The sequence below is a fragment of the Lactuca serriola genome, chromosome 6, assembly GCF_051521515.1.
Source record: "Lactuca serriola cultivar US96UC23 chromosome 6, Lser_US96UC23_V15, whole genome shotgun sequence".
NCBI classification, from domain to species: domain Eukaryota; kingdom Viridiplantae; phylum Streptophyta; class Magnoliopsida; order Asterales; family Asteraceae; genus Lactuca; species Lactuca serriola.
This window is the reverse complement of record NC_136413.1, coordinates 191,838,437-191,853,353: the sequence shown is the minus strand read 5'-3', so window position 1 is coordinate 191,853,353 and position 14,917 is coordinate 191,838,437. Positions and strand designations below refer to the sequence as shown.

Here is a 14,917-nt window from a genome sequence, read left to right as displayed (position 1 = left end):
CAGACTCGCCGAGTCCATATCTGGACTCGTCGAGTCCAGTCGCGAACCCGCGACCCGGTCAGCGATCCTACTCGGCGAGTCTAGGCTCCAACTCGCCGAGTCCCCTCTTAAAACACCCTAGAAACATAATTATTACAATACTTGAAATTCCAGGCTGTTACAGATTTTAAGAAGATAGTGATTGTAAAATTGCATTCTCGAATTCGATTATGGTTACGGTATCCCTTTCCATAATTTGAATTGTGAGGTTTGGCAATTAGTCTTAATTGTTTAGACACACATATGAACTATTGAAGGCAAAGGTGTATAAGATCAAGAAACCTTCATAAAAGATTATCAAAGCACTAAGTATTAGAAACATGAACTTAAGAAATTCAATAAGCATTGTTTTTCTGAAAGTTAAGATGTTTATGAATACATTTCGAAGCTAGTGGAAGCATAAGTGTTATGTTTTATAATAATCATCATGATAGTGGGAGCATAAATGTTATGATTGTATGATTATTAAGGCATGGATTGCAAGTTGGCAATATTAATTATAGAAAACAAGAGTCATACTTTGCAAAGTTGTAAGAGTTGAAAGGTTGTTTTGCTATAATTAAGGGAGAGAATATTATGCTTAATTTCAAATCTAAAGGCTTAGGTTGTGGAATGTTAATAAATGTAGTCAAAGGTACATAGTGTGTTCTTAAAATTTCGATTATGATTACGACATTCCTCTTCACAATTCGAATTTTGAGAACATACACTACTAGAAAAAAGGCCTTTTACGACGCTCATTGCGTGTCGTAAAATGCTCAGACGACGCGCAAATGCGTGTCAAGGAAGGCCCTGTCATAAAGAGAGACGACGCGCATTTACGACGTGCGGTTATGACACGCAATGCGTATCAAGGAAGGCCCTGTCATAAAGGAAGACGACACGCATTTGCGTGTCGTAACCTTACGACGCGCGTGTTTATGACACGCAATGCGTATCAAGGAAGCCCCTGTCAAGAAAGGCCATGTCATAAATGAAGATGACACACATTTTTGCGTATCATAATTTTAAATGTTCTAAAAAAATATTTATATATTTATTAATTTTTAAATTAAATTTGCATTTAATGTCTCATAATAGAAATAAAATATCATATACAAAAAATACAATCCATTGCATAAAATTTAATGTCATACAATTCTATTTTTTACAATATCTAAATTTGCATCTAATCTACTCTCTACATCAAATTCCAACTAAGTAAAGTTGCATCTTGCCTTTCATAATTCTTTAAGACTAATGCTCCAAAAAGATGTTATATGGATAAGAAGTTGTACATTGGCCCATCTACTATGTGTTTCATACTAACAATTGAAATGAAGAATGCAACACTTGCATTTGCAGCATCTTATCTCTTTCGGCTTGAGCTTTCTTTTCCTCTTCTAACTCCAAAGCTATTCGCTTTCATCAACCCTATAAACACAACACAAAATCACTTGTCATTTTCATTCTACTTTTAAAATTAATTCTTATCAGGACATTCTGCTTTTAAACCTACCAATCTAGCAAATTTTTCAAAGAATATAATTTATAATTTTTATGGAAAGTACATTGCTATTTCTTGAATACAAGATGTTACAAATCAAGAAACTTACATGGACTGCCGACCACCATGAACCTGCAAGACACGAGACATCAAATAAATCAAAATTAAATTTTGATTCTTTTTGCTTTCAGTAACGATTAATATTTAACAAAAAAACAAAAGGTCAACCCACTCCCTGTAAACAAGAAAAAAAAACTATCAACCAACATTTTACTTATATTTGAGAGGTTTTCATATTGATTTATTTATTTGTTAATAAATAGTTTACATACTACACCTATGGTATGGATTAAGTATTCAGGGGAGGATTTACTATCAAGGAAAATGTCGAGGGTAAATTGTTCACATTGGTTTGAGTGATCTGCAATCTCTTTGAATTTGAAAGTATGACTTCGTCTTGAAGCTGCATAAAATAAATATCAATGAATACAAGCTCATAAGTCATAATCACATCTATTATTGTGTGCACATTAAACTAACACTAATTGCTAAAAGAATAAAGGTTTTGACATGTATTTTGATTAAGAATGTAGTCATATCAAATACCTTCAAGCGCTTAGAAAGATCTTTGAAACCCTTAACAAGTTGGGGCCAAAGGCGTTCACGGTTGGAACTCTCCATATCTTCTAGCTTTCCCATTGCATCTGCCCATATATAGTACACCCATTTAGAACCGTATTATATGTATATATAATTAAACCAATGGAAGTACACATTGTTAACAGAGGCATCCATTTCATTGATGAGGCAGATGAAAAATATATTCAAAAGCAGGAATAAAATGAGTCAATTTGAAATGCTTTTTTCCTATTACAGTTTTCCTAACTCTATCATATCCTCTACCACCATCAGTCTCCACAAATCTACATAAATAAATAAAATAAAATAAGACTTACTTATGTTGTTAAACAAAACAAGAAAAAAGTATTCGATTACTGATTACTTGAAATATGATAGTTTGTACATAAGGGGGTTTAGCATGGTTGGAGTCGCATGTGAACCAATTTGGTATTGACCTGATAAGAAATAACAATGAAAAAGAAGTAATTTATTAGAATAGATAAACAAAAATGAAATAGAAGAAATAACAATGAAATAGAAGTAATTTATTTTCCATTTTTTAAAACTACAATGCCCTAATTAGAAACTATTTGAAAGTACAATGCTATAACTAATTAAAAAAATGAAAGTACATTACTTGAAGTACTTAAACATACAAGATAATCAGGCTCCTTCATATGTGGGAAGATGCCTCCTCCTATACAAACCCATTCATAGGAACTTTTTTATATCATCACTAGAGTATCCCACGACACTTGACAATGATGAAAACTTCAAATAATTAATTTCTTATTTTCAATTCTTTATTATTACTTAAAAATAAAAAATAAAACTAGACATCCAAACAGTTGAAAAATTCTCAAGCAGCTTTTTTGGGTAATGACATGGCAGTACCAACAGTAGCAATGTGTGTTGTTCCATGTTGTATTATCAACTATAACTGTCCTGCTAGCCATTGTTGTTGTTTGGTAACATGAAGTGTGTGTGTGTGTGTGTGTGTGTGTGTGAATGAGTGCATTAAGTCCTAAGTCCTAAGCATGGATAAAACCTTATATAAATGCTGATTGAATACAGTGAGTTGCTTACTTTATCATCTACTTCAGTGTTATGGCTTAACCATGTGTAAGCCTCTCTGAAATCATCAAAAACATGAAGACCTTCAGGTGGATGAGAAGTGAGCACAATTTAAAGAGCTGAATATGCTTCTGTTGCATCCTGCACACTATGAACCTAAACAAAGGGTAAAATCGTCATTTACTTTGTCATTCAGATGGTTCGTTAGGTGCAAATAAGAAAAAGTCCTTGTACATACAACAGACACCATTCATCACTTAATGGAAAAGAAAGAAACAAACCCTAATCTGGTAAGCTGTGCATGGGTGTTTCTTTTTTACTTGATTAAAAAAACCTACTTTAATGGAAGAAAGTATGGTTACCACATAGAAGGCACCCATCAACACAATTAAGAAAAGAGCAAAAATCGATGTGTCAACATGCAAGACTAAGGGCCACTTTTCAATCTTCTTCTTGGAAGTCTCTTCCACAACCACCTCTTTTTTGGTTTTCTTGGAAGGTCTTTTCTTCAACAAATCTTCTTTTTTTGTCACTATTTTCCATGGAAACAGTACTAGCAGATACTTCATCCCAAACCTTAGTGGTCAAAGTCAACAAAAAAGTCAATAAAATAATTTTGAGGACTAAAGAAGTGTGTGTGTGTGTGATTGCAAATACTTACTTCATTTTGGGTATTTTCAAATAAACTAAAAACATAGAATTTATTTGATCTTGCGAAAACATCAAAGGCTTCAGAAAGAGCAATTTCGGATAATATGCATGCAGTTGGAGCAAGCACAAGCATTAGTTGTACCTGTCATATCGTTAGACAAAAAAGTTTAAGTTGACGGGAAATTAAACATATGAAAAAAAGGTAAAAATGTAAAATGAGTAGAATCCTTACCATGGCACTACAAAAGTATACAAACATTACTATAAAAAGGATCAAAAAGGAACTTGCATCAAATAGAGGTGAAAAGCATGCCTGCAACATCATGAGTGTTCAACACTCCCGTGTAACATTCCATCTCCCCAATGTTCCTTTACTTCAATCTGTTCCAAAATTAGGCAAAATCAATGTTATATAAATGAGCATTATGCTTATTAAGCAAGAAAATCAATATAAATTACTATATTACCTCTTCGAATCGGGTCAAATAGTATTCAATCATCTGTGTTGTGTATTTTCTTGGTACTTTGACATAACAGCACCAAGAGCACAAGCTCCAGCACTTCCGCGTAAAAAGGTTACATCCCTATCATTATCGATTTCAACAATATGTTAAATATGGATTTATATATCAAGATAATGAGATTAGAGTACTATAGAGGGTACCCAAAGCTTGCAGAAGCAGAGTCACAAGCTTCAATAATGCAAGTAGAGGTGTTCAGATCATTCTTGTTGCCATTCACTGGAAAAAATTTCAAGAGCAAGAAAGCGGTCCCCGGAGTACCATCACAAAGAGTAGAGTTGACGTGTATTCTTCTTTCAATGGTCTGCCATGTGTTCACCACAACCTGTTAAACATTTCCACAAACACGTTGTAGGCATGCACACAAATGCAGAAAACCAAGAAACACGCAGTTCCCCCAAAAGATTCAGTATCTATAACCATGTGTGTGTGTGTGAGAGAGAGAGAGAGAGAGAGAGAGAGAGAGAGAGATGGTACCGTGTGCTTGAGATATGTGGCGGCTCTTCTGAATTTTCTACGGATCTGTAAGGAGGGTCAAGGGAAATCAAATTCAGGAATCAAGAACTTGGATTCCATAAATACGAAATCCTAATTGGAAATCAGGCATTCGTTTTTCAACGAGTATTAGACTTTCAGTCAATCCCACATTTGAGTAATAGATTTTTAGCAAATCCCAGGCTTTTAGCGATTGAGCGAGTCTCAGTTTGGTTTCGGTGATAGGCTGCTGGCGACTGACATTTAGAAATCTCAATCTAAAATTAAAATCAGATGGAAGAAATCAGAAATCATAAAATCAGCTGGGAAGAAATCTGTGAAAAGAGTTGAAGTGGAAGGTGCGTTATGAGTGTCGATTCGCTTAGGTGGCGAAGCAGCAGCAATGGTGAAAGTTAAAACCCTAAGTCGTCAGTTAATAGAGAACAACATTACATGCTTCCTTCTGCGGACATTTACCCCAATTTCCCCTTTCGTCTCTCACTCTAGAAACCCTAATCCCTCCGCCACAATGAACACCATTACAGTTTCCACGGCGCCTTGAAATCCCTAACCTGAATCTCTCGATCAGAAGCGTATCTAGAAGGAAGCAGGTCAAGGAATAGTGCAAGAAAACTATTGGCGAGTATTCTCAATAACAGCAGAGATATGAAAAAGGTGAAATTACAGCAACGATGAAGTAGATGAATGGAAATCAGAAGCCCTTTTTCTTGATTGAGATGATGAAGTCGAGAGATGGAGATGAAATCGTAACCTTCGATCTTTGATTGAGAAGTTGCACAACAGTGTGAGGAGAATGAAAGAGGCGTGAAAATGCTTAGGGCAGGGAGGGTAGCGGGCTTTTCTAATTTTTTGGCTTTTCTTTTCCCGCTTGTAACTAAGGAACGCGCGTTCATTAAAATTATAAAGCGACACATATAGAGGGCGTGCATTTAAGGTGCAGCGCCCTCCGTGTTTTTAATTTTTTTTTTCTTTTGACACTAATTTAAAGGCACGCAATAATGCGTGACCTAAATCCTTAAATTTTCTGAAGAGATGACACTTTTTTAATGTCACTCTCATTTGCGAAACATAAATTAATGAGTGTCGTAATTTGCGCGTCGTAAAAGGCTATTTTTCTAGTAGTGATAGCAAATAAAACATTATGCGTCGTGTCCCATACGCTTCGGGTAGAGGATCGATTGCAAATGCTTTAATGTTTGGCCATTCTAAATTTTTCCAAATGACTAGCTCATTTAGAGGGAAAAAGGACTAGAATCGGTTTTGACCAAAATAATTAAACAACTATCAAAGGACAATCCAAAGTTCGACGAGGAATGGTCGCTTGTGAGTAGTTGGAAGTATAGTATTGGAAAATATGGAAATGTTTCCGTATTGGATGGACCATATCAACATTATTATGAATAGACAAGATTCTATTAAGAATAAGTTGTCATATGGAAAATATGGAAATGTATCCATATTGGGAATTGAATATTGAAAAATCTATGACTAGATTAGAAACTTTTATGCAAAAGGATGTTCAAAGGAACGTACTTTGAGTGAGAGACATCATATCTAAGGAATTGTCTTGTAACAATCTCCGATAGAGGACTTTGTAATATCATTGGCAATAGTCTTTGTGACTTTGGTGCAGTGACATTATGAAAGGATAGTTGCATAGAATGTTAGAATCAAGCATATTCTATAAGTGGCAAGAATTTGATATTCTTAAACTTATGAAAAACGGATTTGGAGTTGTGAAATGAGAATGATTGGAAATGTGTCCAATGTGATCTATTTCACAAAGTAAGAACCATGAGTAAACATTGTGTGCATGCTAGGAGCATGGGACAAGTGTAATAATTCAAGTAAAAAGTTGATTATTCGAAACGACAAATAATGAGTAATCGATATGGTGATAAATAAATGGTGTTTTATTTATGCTCAAAGGGTTGAGGCCATATGGGATTAGTATTATTCTTGTGTTTCACTTTGCATGTTTTGACTTCCAGAATAATTGAGTTTATTAAGAATAATCGAATTATTCAAACGGGCCACAGTCATTCATATGTTGGAAGTAGATATGAATGAAGACTGTCGTGAATTGGTGTGCGGATTGTCTAAAGAGCATTAGACGTAAGCAAATGTTTGTTGCAACGTTCATGAGTGCTTATGAATATGATTTGAGCATTGGATTAAATCCACGCTCACTTGGATCGCTCCATGAATTGTATCACGAGTGATTGGTGAGACGATAACATCTTATATTCTTGAAACCGAGATGTGTGAGTTGTATCTTGCAAATCGGTTGCACATTGATAATATGTAAACGCACTAGTAACTTGGTGTTATAAAACATATTGTTGTGTGTGATTCGGTGAGTGAGTGCAAGCAAGCATTGTATCAAAGTTTATCCGTTCCTTTTATCCAAAGTAGGATAAAAGCCATATCTTTGGGCCCCTCGATGGTTTGGTGATGACAAACGTAAATGCTCAGCCGGGCTAGGGCTAATTTGATTTGTTCAATTAGTCAGTCGTCATAAATCAGAATCGAGATATAGTACAAAGAGAATGATTTGAAATCATATCTCATATGATATCTAGAACGGAGGAATATATGATCCCTTATCTAAGGACACGCGTATCTGATAGGATCAGAGTTGGCAGCGACTTTGGAAAGCTACGATTGCAGATCAGGATCTGAAGTCATACGCAAAATAGTTGTTAGACTTATCCAAGTGAGAGACTGTTGGATTAGTGTCTAAGTCCATAACTATTTTGGTATGTACTTGACCTGATGGTGCATGGTCCTTTTGGGTTGCCTTCACCAAAGCAACTTGATTGGAGAAATAAATAAAGAGAGAGGTTATTATGATTTATTAATATGTTATAAGAATAATATATTAAAGGAGAAATCATATTTGTTTAATTTAATATTGGTCAATAATTAATTAAGAATTAATTTTGTGATCAAGTGTAATTAATTAAACTAGAGGGGCTGAATTGTAATTATGTGATAGTTACAAAATAAGGTAAGGATTATCTTATTAATAGGTTGGACGAATTTAAGGTGATAAGGCCTTAGAATTCGACTAGGATAAGGGTTTTCAAGGCTTATCTTATGGTTACTTGGTGGGCAAGCAACTAGATAAGGATAAGGACTAAAACCCTAATCTCTACACCTATATAAAGACCCCTAAGGCTCATGAATTCGGGCATGCCTTCCCAAGAGGTCCTAGAGACGAATTCTTATACCTCTCCTCTCTCTTTATACCTTCTCCATTTGCTCTTGGTGTTTGTAAGCCATTAGAGGAGTGACACTTGTGACTCTAAGCCTTCCAAAGTCAATTCAAGGAGGAATTGAGATTGTTATTACTACATAACAATCAAGGTAATATCTTAAAGCTAATTATATGTTAATATCGATTTCCATATGCTAGAATTAGGGTTTATAGTCTTGGATTCAAAGCATGTACAATAGAGGAACCTAGATCCAAGCATTAGGGTTTGTATGAGCACATATGATGTCTTATGACCAAAACCCATCATATAACATTCATCAAATGTGGAAAGCTGTGATGTCTTGGATAAGACAAAGACCAACTAGGACCAATTTATGAAGTGTTTTGATAAAAACTACACTAACTCTTGAATATTTGTTTGTCAAGAAATGTTTATTGACAAGAGAATCTTATATGTCAAGGAGTCAGTGGGAGTCTTAATGGTCTTGAAAGGTTTCAAGAACAAATCAAAATAAACCTTATCGATCATCACTAGCACACGAGTTGAGGTTTACAACCTATCGTGTTGACACTATTTTGTTTATGTGCCATTCCAATTGAGTTAATTATGCATGTGAGTTCTATGAGTTCTCATTTGAACGCATAAAAGGCAGGCACCTTGATCAATGGAAAGTACATTGATAGGAAAGGGTGAGCTGCTTAACTACTTTGAAGACATGGTGGGCAACTGTATTACCAAAAGGCAAGAAGTCAAGATTAAGAAAGTTCGGTCCATATGAGTTTGAATTTGTCGTGAACTTTGTTTTGACAAATTCACATGGATAGGAACACATACACCATTAAAATCTAAGTGTCATAAGATTACCTCCTTCATGAAAATGACTATGAGGAAATGCTTTCACTAATAGAGATTTTAAGAAGATAGTGATTGTGAAATTGTATTCTCGAATTCGATTATGTTTACGGTATCCCTTTCCATGATTCGAAATGTGAGATTTGGCAATTAGTCTAAATTGTTTAGACACACATATGAGCTATCTAAAGGAAAGGTGTATAAGGTTAGATAAAGGTTTATCAAAGCATTAGGTAATAACATGAACTTAAGAAATTCAATAAGTATTGTTTTTCTGTAAGTTAAGTTGTTTCTGAATACATGTCAAAGCTAGTAGGAGCATAAGTGTTATGTTTATAATAATCATCGTGATAGTGGGAGCATAAATGTTATGATTGCATGATTATTAAGGCAAGTATTTCAAGTTAGCAATATTAATTATAGAAAACAAGAGTCTTGCTTTGCAAAGTTGTAAGGATTGAATAGTTGTTTTGCTATAATTAAGGGAGAGAATATTATGCTTCATTTCAAATCTAAAGGCTTAGGTTGTGGAATGCTAATAAATTTAGTCAAGGAAACATAGTATGTTCTCAAATTTCGATTATGATCACGACATTCCTCTTCATAGTTCGAATTTTGAGAACATAGCACATAAAATATTATGGCAGAAGATTGATAAAGTATCGAATCTTCATGTAAGACATTATGCATCGTGTCCCATACGCTTCGGGTATAGAATCGATTGCAAATGCTATAATATTTGACCATTCTAAAATTTTCCAAATGTCTAGCGCATTTAGAGGGAAAAAGGACAAGAATCGGTTTTGACTAAGATAATTAAACAACTATCAAAGGACGATCCAAAGTTCGTCGAGGATTGGTCGCTTGTGAGTAGTTGGAAGTATAGTATTATTATTATGAATAGATAAGATTCTATTGAGAATGAGTTGTCATATGGTAAGTATGGAAAGTTTTTCATATTGGGAATTGAATATTGAAAATCTATGTCTAGATTAGAAACTTTTATGCAAAAGGATGTTCAAAGGAATGTACTTTGAGTGAGAGACATCATATCTAAGAAATTGTCTTGTAACAATCTCCGATAGAGGACTTTGTAATTTCATTGGCAATAGTCATTGTCACTTTAGTGCAGTGATATTACAAAAGGATCATTGCATAAAATGTTAGAATCTAGCATATTCCATAAGTGACAAGAATTTGATATTCTTTCACTTGTGAAAAGGATTGGGAGTTGTGAAATGAGTATGATTGGAAATGTGTTCATTTGATCTATTTCACAAAGTAAGAACCATAGGTAAACATTGTGTGCATGCTAGGAGCATGGGACAAGTGTAATAATTCAAGTAAAAAGTTGATTACCCGAAACAACAAATAATGAGTAATCGATATGGTGGTAAATAAAAGGTGTTTTATTTATGCTCAAAGGTTTGAGGCCATATGGGATTAGTATTATTCTTGTGTTTCACTTTGCATGTTTTGACTTCCTGAATAATTTAATTGGTTTAGAACAGTCAAATTATTCGAACGGGCCACAGTCCTTCATATGTTGGAAGTAGGTATGAATAAAGACTGTCATGAATTGGTGTGTGGATTGTCTAAAGAGTATTAGACATAAGCAAATGTTTGCTGCAACGTTCATGAGTGCTTATGAATATGATTTGAGCATTGGATTAAACCCATGCTCACTTGGATCACTCCATGAATTGTATCACGAGTGATTGATGAGACGATAACATCTTATATTCTTGAAACCGAGATGTATGAGTTGTATCTTGCAAATCGGTTGCACATTGATAATATGTAAACGCACCAGTAACTTGCTATCATAAAACATATTGTTGTGTGTGATTCGGTGAGTGAGTTCAAGCGAGCATTGAATCAAAGTTTATCCGTTCCTTTTATCCAAAGTAGGATAAAAGCGATATCTTTGGGCCCCTCGATGATTTAGTGATCACAAACGTAAATGCTCGGCCGGGCTAGGGCTAATTTGATTTGTTCAATTAGTCAGTCATCATAAATCGAAAGTCGAGAAATAGTACATAGAGAATGATTAGAAATCATGTCTTACGATATCTAGAATGGAGGAATATATGATCCCTTATCTAAAGGACACGCGTATCTGATAGGATCAGAGTTGACAGCGGCTTTGGAAAGCTACGATTGTAGATCAGGATCTGAAGTCATACGCATAATAGTTATTAGACTTATCCAAGTGGGAGACTGTTGGATTAGTGTCTAAGTCCATAACTATTTTGGTATGCACTTGACCCGATGGTGCATGGTCCTTTTGGGTTGCCTTCACCAAAACAACTTGATAGGATGAATTATGGAGAGAAAGGATTAAATATAATTTATTAATATATTATGAGAATAATATATTAAAGGAGAAATCATATTGTTTAATTAATATTAGTCAAGAATTAATAAGAATTAAGTTTGTGGCTAAAAGAGATTAATTAAACTTAAGGGACTGGAATTGTAATTATAAGATGATTGCAATTTGGGCTATGGATTGCCTTATATTAAGGAGTGGATGAATTCTATGGGGAAACCCATTAGAAATCGTCCAAGGCTGAAAGACCCTGTGTAATGGTTTGGTCTAGGCATACTAGTTAGTGGTAGTGATTGTGTAGGAAAAACCGATTTTGTCTAGTTTACGGTTGTTATGTGTTTACGGCCGTAAACTCCTTGCGGCCGTAAACACCTCACGGTTGTAAGTCAGGTCTATAAATAGGGCATTGTGTCAGACTTTAAAGGTTGTTGATGCCTTTGTGTTTTCTCCAAGTTGTATCTGGCGTTTTATTGCTTTAAGGCGTATGCAAGCTTGGTTTGTTTGTTATTTGCTCATTGTTTCATCTTTTGCTTTTGTTATTTGTCTTTGATCATTGGTAGATCCGTTTTCGGGCTTTACAATTGGTATCAGAGCGGGACCAGTGTCCAAGACGTCCTACAGTTGCGATTTTGTTCAAAACGATATTCACAGCGAAAGAAGGGTTTTATTCCAGTCGAATTTCGTGTGTTCAGAAATTCACGGTCCTAGCTTACGGCCGTAAACACCAAGTTCACGGCCGCAAGCTATTCAAGGCTCAATCACCGCAAACGATTTTCTTCTCCAGTAAATCGAGTTCCTGATTTAAGGCTTAAATAATCATATTTCACTGCATTTAATTCTTAAAAATAAAATAAACTTTTAACAGACAATCATTGGCCGTAAATCGATTATCTGATAATCGATTTTAGATAAATTGCGTCTTTAATTTTCTGTTTCAGAATTCGAAAAAATTCACGGTCCGTAAACAAGGAGTTTACGGCCGTAAACATCTCTCGGCAGTAAACTTGTCTTGAAGCTTAGTTAATTAATTTTCGGAATTCACAATAAACAGTAAACTTTTTTTTAAAAAAAAATTAATTAAATCCTTTTTAAATTGAAAATTAAGTTTTATTTAATAATTAATTAACTTTAATTTAAATAAAAAATGGAATCACAAAATCCTAATCAATATCAAGAACTCGATGCTGTGATGGGAACAACCACGCGTATTCCAAGACTCATGTCCGCTGATGGTTTCCCCGAGTGGAAATATAGAATTGAGAAATATATAAAGATGAAGGACTTCATGATTTGGAATTGTGTCATAAAGGATCCAGTCAGAATCACCACTACAGTTGGGGGGTAGGTGGTTGACAAGAAAATCGAAAACTACACTGATGAAGATTTTGAGAGTGTAGAAGAACAAGAAAAGGCATTGGCCATTTTGACTATGGCCCTATCTCCAGATATTGCTCAAGGGTTCAGAGCGTATACTTCTACTAAGGCTCTGTGGGAAGCCCTTATAGAGGTGTATGAGGGAAACGAGGACATGCGAGAAAGTCGCCAAGACATGTTAAGGAAACGGTTTAACATGTTCAACTATGTGCCCGGAGAGACTCTTGAAGCCCAGCTGCAGCAATTTACAACTCTCAACACAGAAATGACTGTAGCAGGGATCTTCTATACAAAGTCTGAGATTAACAAGAAGCTACTGAATGCTCTCCCAACATCTTGGGACATGAATGTGGCTGTAATTAAAAAGACTAAAGATCTCAATCGCCTTACCCTAGCTGAAGTGATGGCTGTCATCAAAGCATGTGATATTGATGACAAGCAAAGAGAGATAAATCATGTCAACTCATACTCGACTGTAAACCTTGGCATCTCATCTAACAATGCTCTTTCTTCTCTCTCCTATTCCTCTGCAGGTTTATCTTCCTCTGCACCAGTCACGCCCTACCCACAAAGTCAATCATTTCTGTCTACTCAAACCGCTCCATCTTCAAATGTGGCCTTTTTTCAAAAGGAAAGGAGGGTGATGAAAACCTTGTCTTTGCAGCAGGGCTAGTTAATTGCTACAATGTACTTGTAGCTAGGGAGCTTCCACCTCAATTGTCTTTTGCAGATCTTGATCAAATCCATCTGGAGGACGTTGAGGAAATGGACATCACATGGCAAATTGCCATGACAGTATGTAGGGCAAAACAGTTTGCCAAAAAGATAGGGAAGAATAATTGGGGAATGAGCGCTGATAAGAAGGTTCGATTCAACAAGGGAAAACTTCGGTGCTTCAATTGCCACGAGCCAGGGCATTTTGCTCGTGATTGCCCACATCCCGATAGAAGAGTTAATAATGACAGAACGATGGTTGCAGTTGGGAACAGCCGAAGTAGTGGTCAAGAAAACAATGAAAAGGCTATGGTTGCGCAATCTTTCGACTGGGATGATGAAATACAAGCTCTCAACTTATCTGGACCTGAAAATGCTCATCTGGCACAGGTAAGGGATGATGCTCCAGCAGGGATTGTAGCAGCAGAAGACAATGTGATGGAGCTACAGTTTTCTTTGATGGTATCCTCTTCTCATGAACCTAATTCGTCCAAGATAAGTCTCCCATCATGCTCTAAGGCTTGTATAGATTATGTAAAAGCTCTACATGACAAAATTGAGACATTAGGCAATGAAGTAGAAAATCTTAGGATTCTTTGTGAACTTAATGAAAAATTAATAAGAGACGTAGAAGACCTTAGATATGAAGGGTATCAACTTCGAAAAGGACAAAAACCACTTAAAGCTCAACTGGAATCGAAAATTAAGGACTTTAGGAGACTCCAGGAAGACTATAGTAACAAATGTGAAAACTATGATTATGTAGTCAAACAAAATGATGAGCTAGTGGCTGAAGTTGAATCTTTGAAAGGAAAGTTTGAAACCGCCAAACTTGATGTAAGAAAATATGATTTCTCAAGTGAGGTGGTTGCAAACATGATAGACCAAAGCATGCAGTTTAAAAGGAATCAATCGAAAGGTCTAGGGTATAACCATGTACCCCCTCTTTTCAATCATTCATACGTGTCCAAGCCTTTGTCCAAAGAAGAGATTGCCAATGAATCATTTATGGTTTATGGAAAGCGCTCCGGTTTTATTTCGGCAGGATTTATTAATGTTGAAAGTACTAACATTTCTACTTCTCATGTAGATCAATCCTTGAATCAGTCAAAGAACGAAGTTGAAGGATGTGTTTCTGATAATAAAATCGAGTCTAAATCTGAAGCTTTAGTTTTTAATAAAGACAATACGTTTTTTAATATTTCTAAAGACAATGTTTTTTGTGATGGTGTTTTTATGACTTCTGACACTAGTTTGAATGTTTTGAAGAAGTCTGGTTTGAACTTTGTGGTTCAAAATTTTAATGTTTGTGATAAAGATTGAAACACCGCTAGTTTCACAACCCTCCCCATCTAACGCACCCTCACTTTCTTCTCAACCTAATAATGTTGCTTGTTCTTGTGAGAAAAGCAAGGGTGCAGATAGGGAAAACAAATATGATCAATGCAGTACAAGTTCTAAAAATAACAAGCAGATTTGTTTTAATTGTGGCACTAGTGGTCATATTGCTAGAAATTGTCTAAATCGTATGTTTGTG

General features: G+C 35.4%; 1 pseudogene; it reads right to left on the bottom strand.

The window, feature by feature from the left end:
* Positions 1 to 2,321: 2,321 nt before the first annotated feature.
* On the bottom strand, positions 2,322 to 4,371 carry LOC145060512 (dolichyl-diphosphooligosaccharide--protein glycosyltransferase subunit STT3A-like; annotated as a pseudogene).
* Positions 4,372 to 14,917: the final 10,546 nt, after the last annotated feature.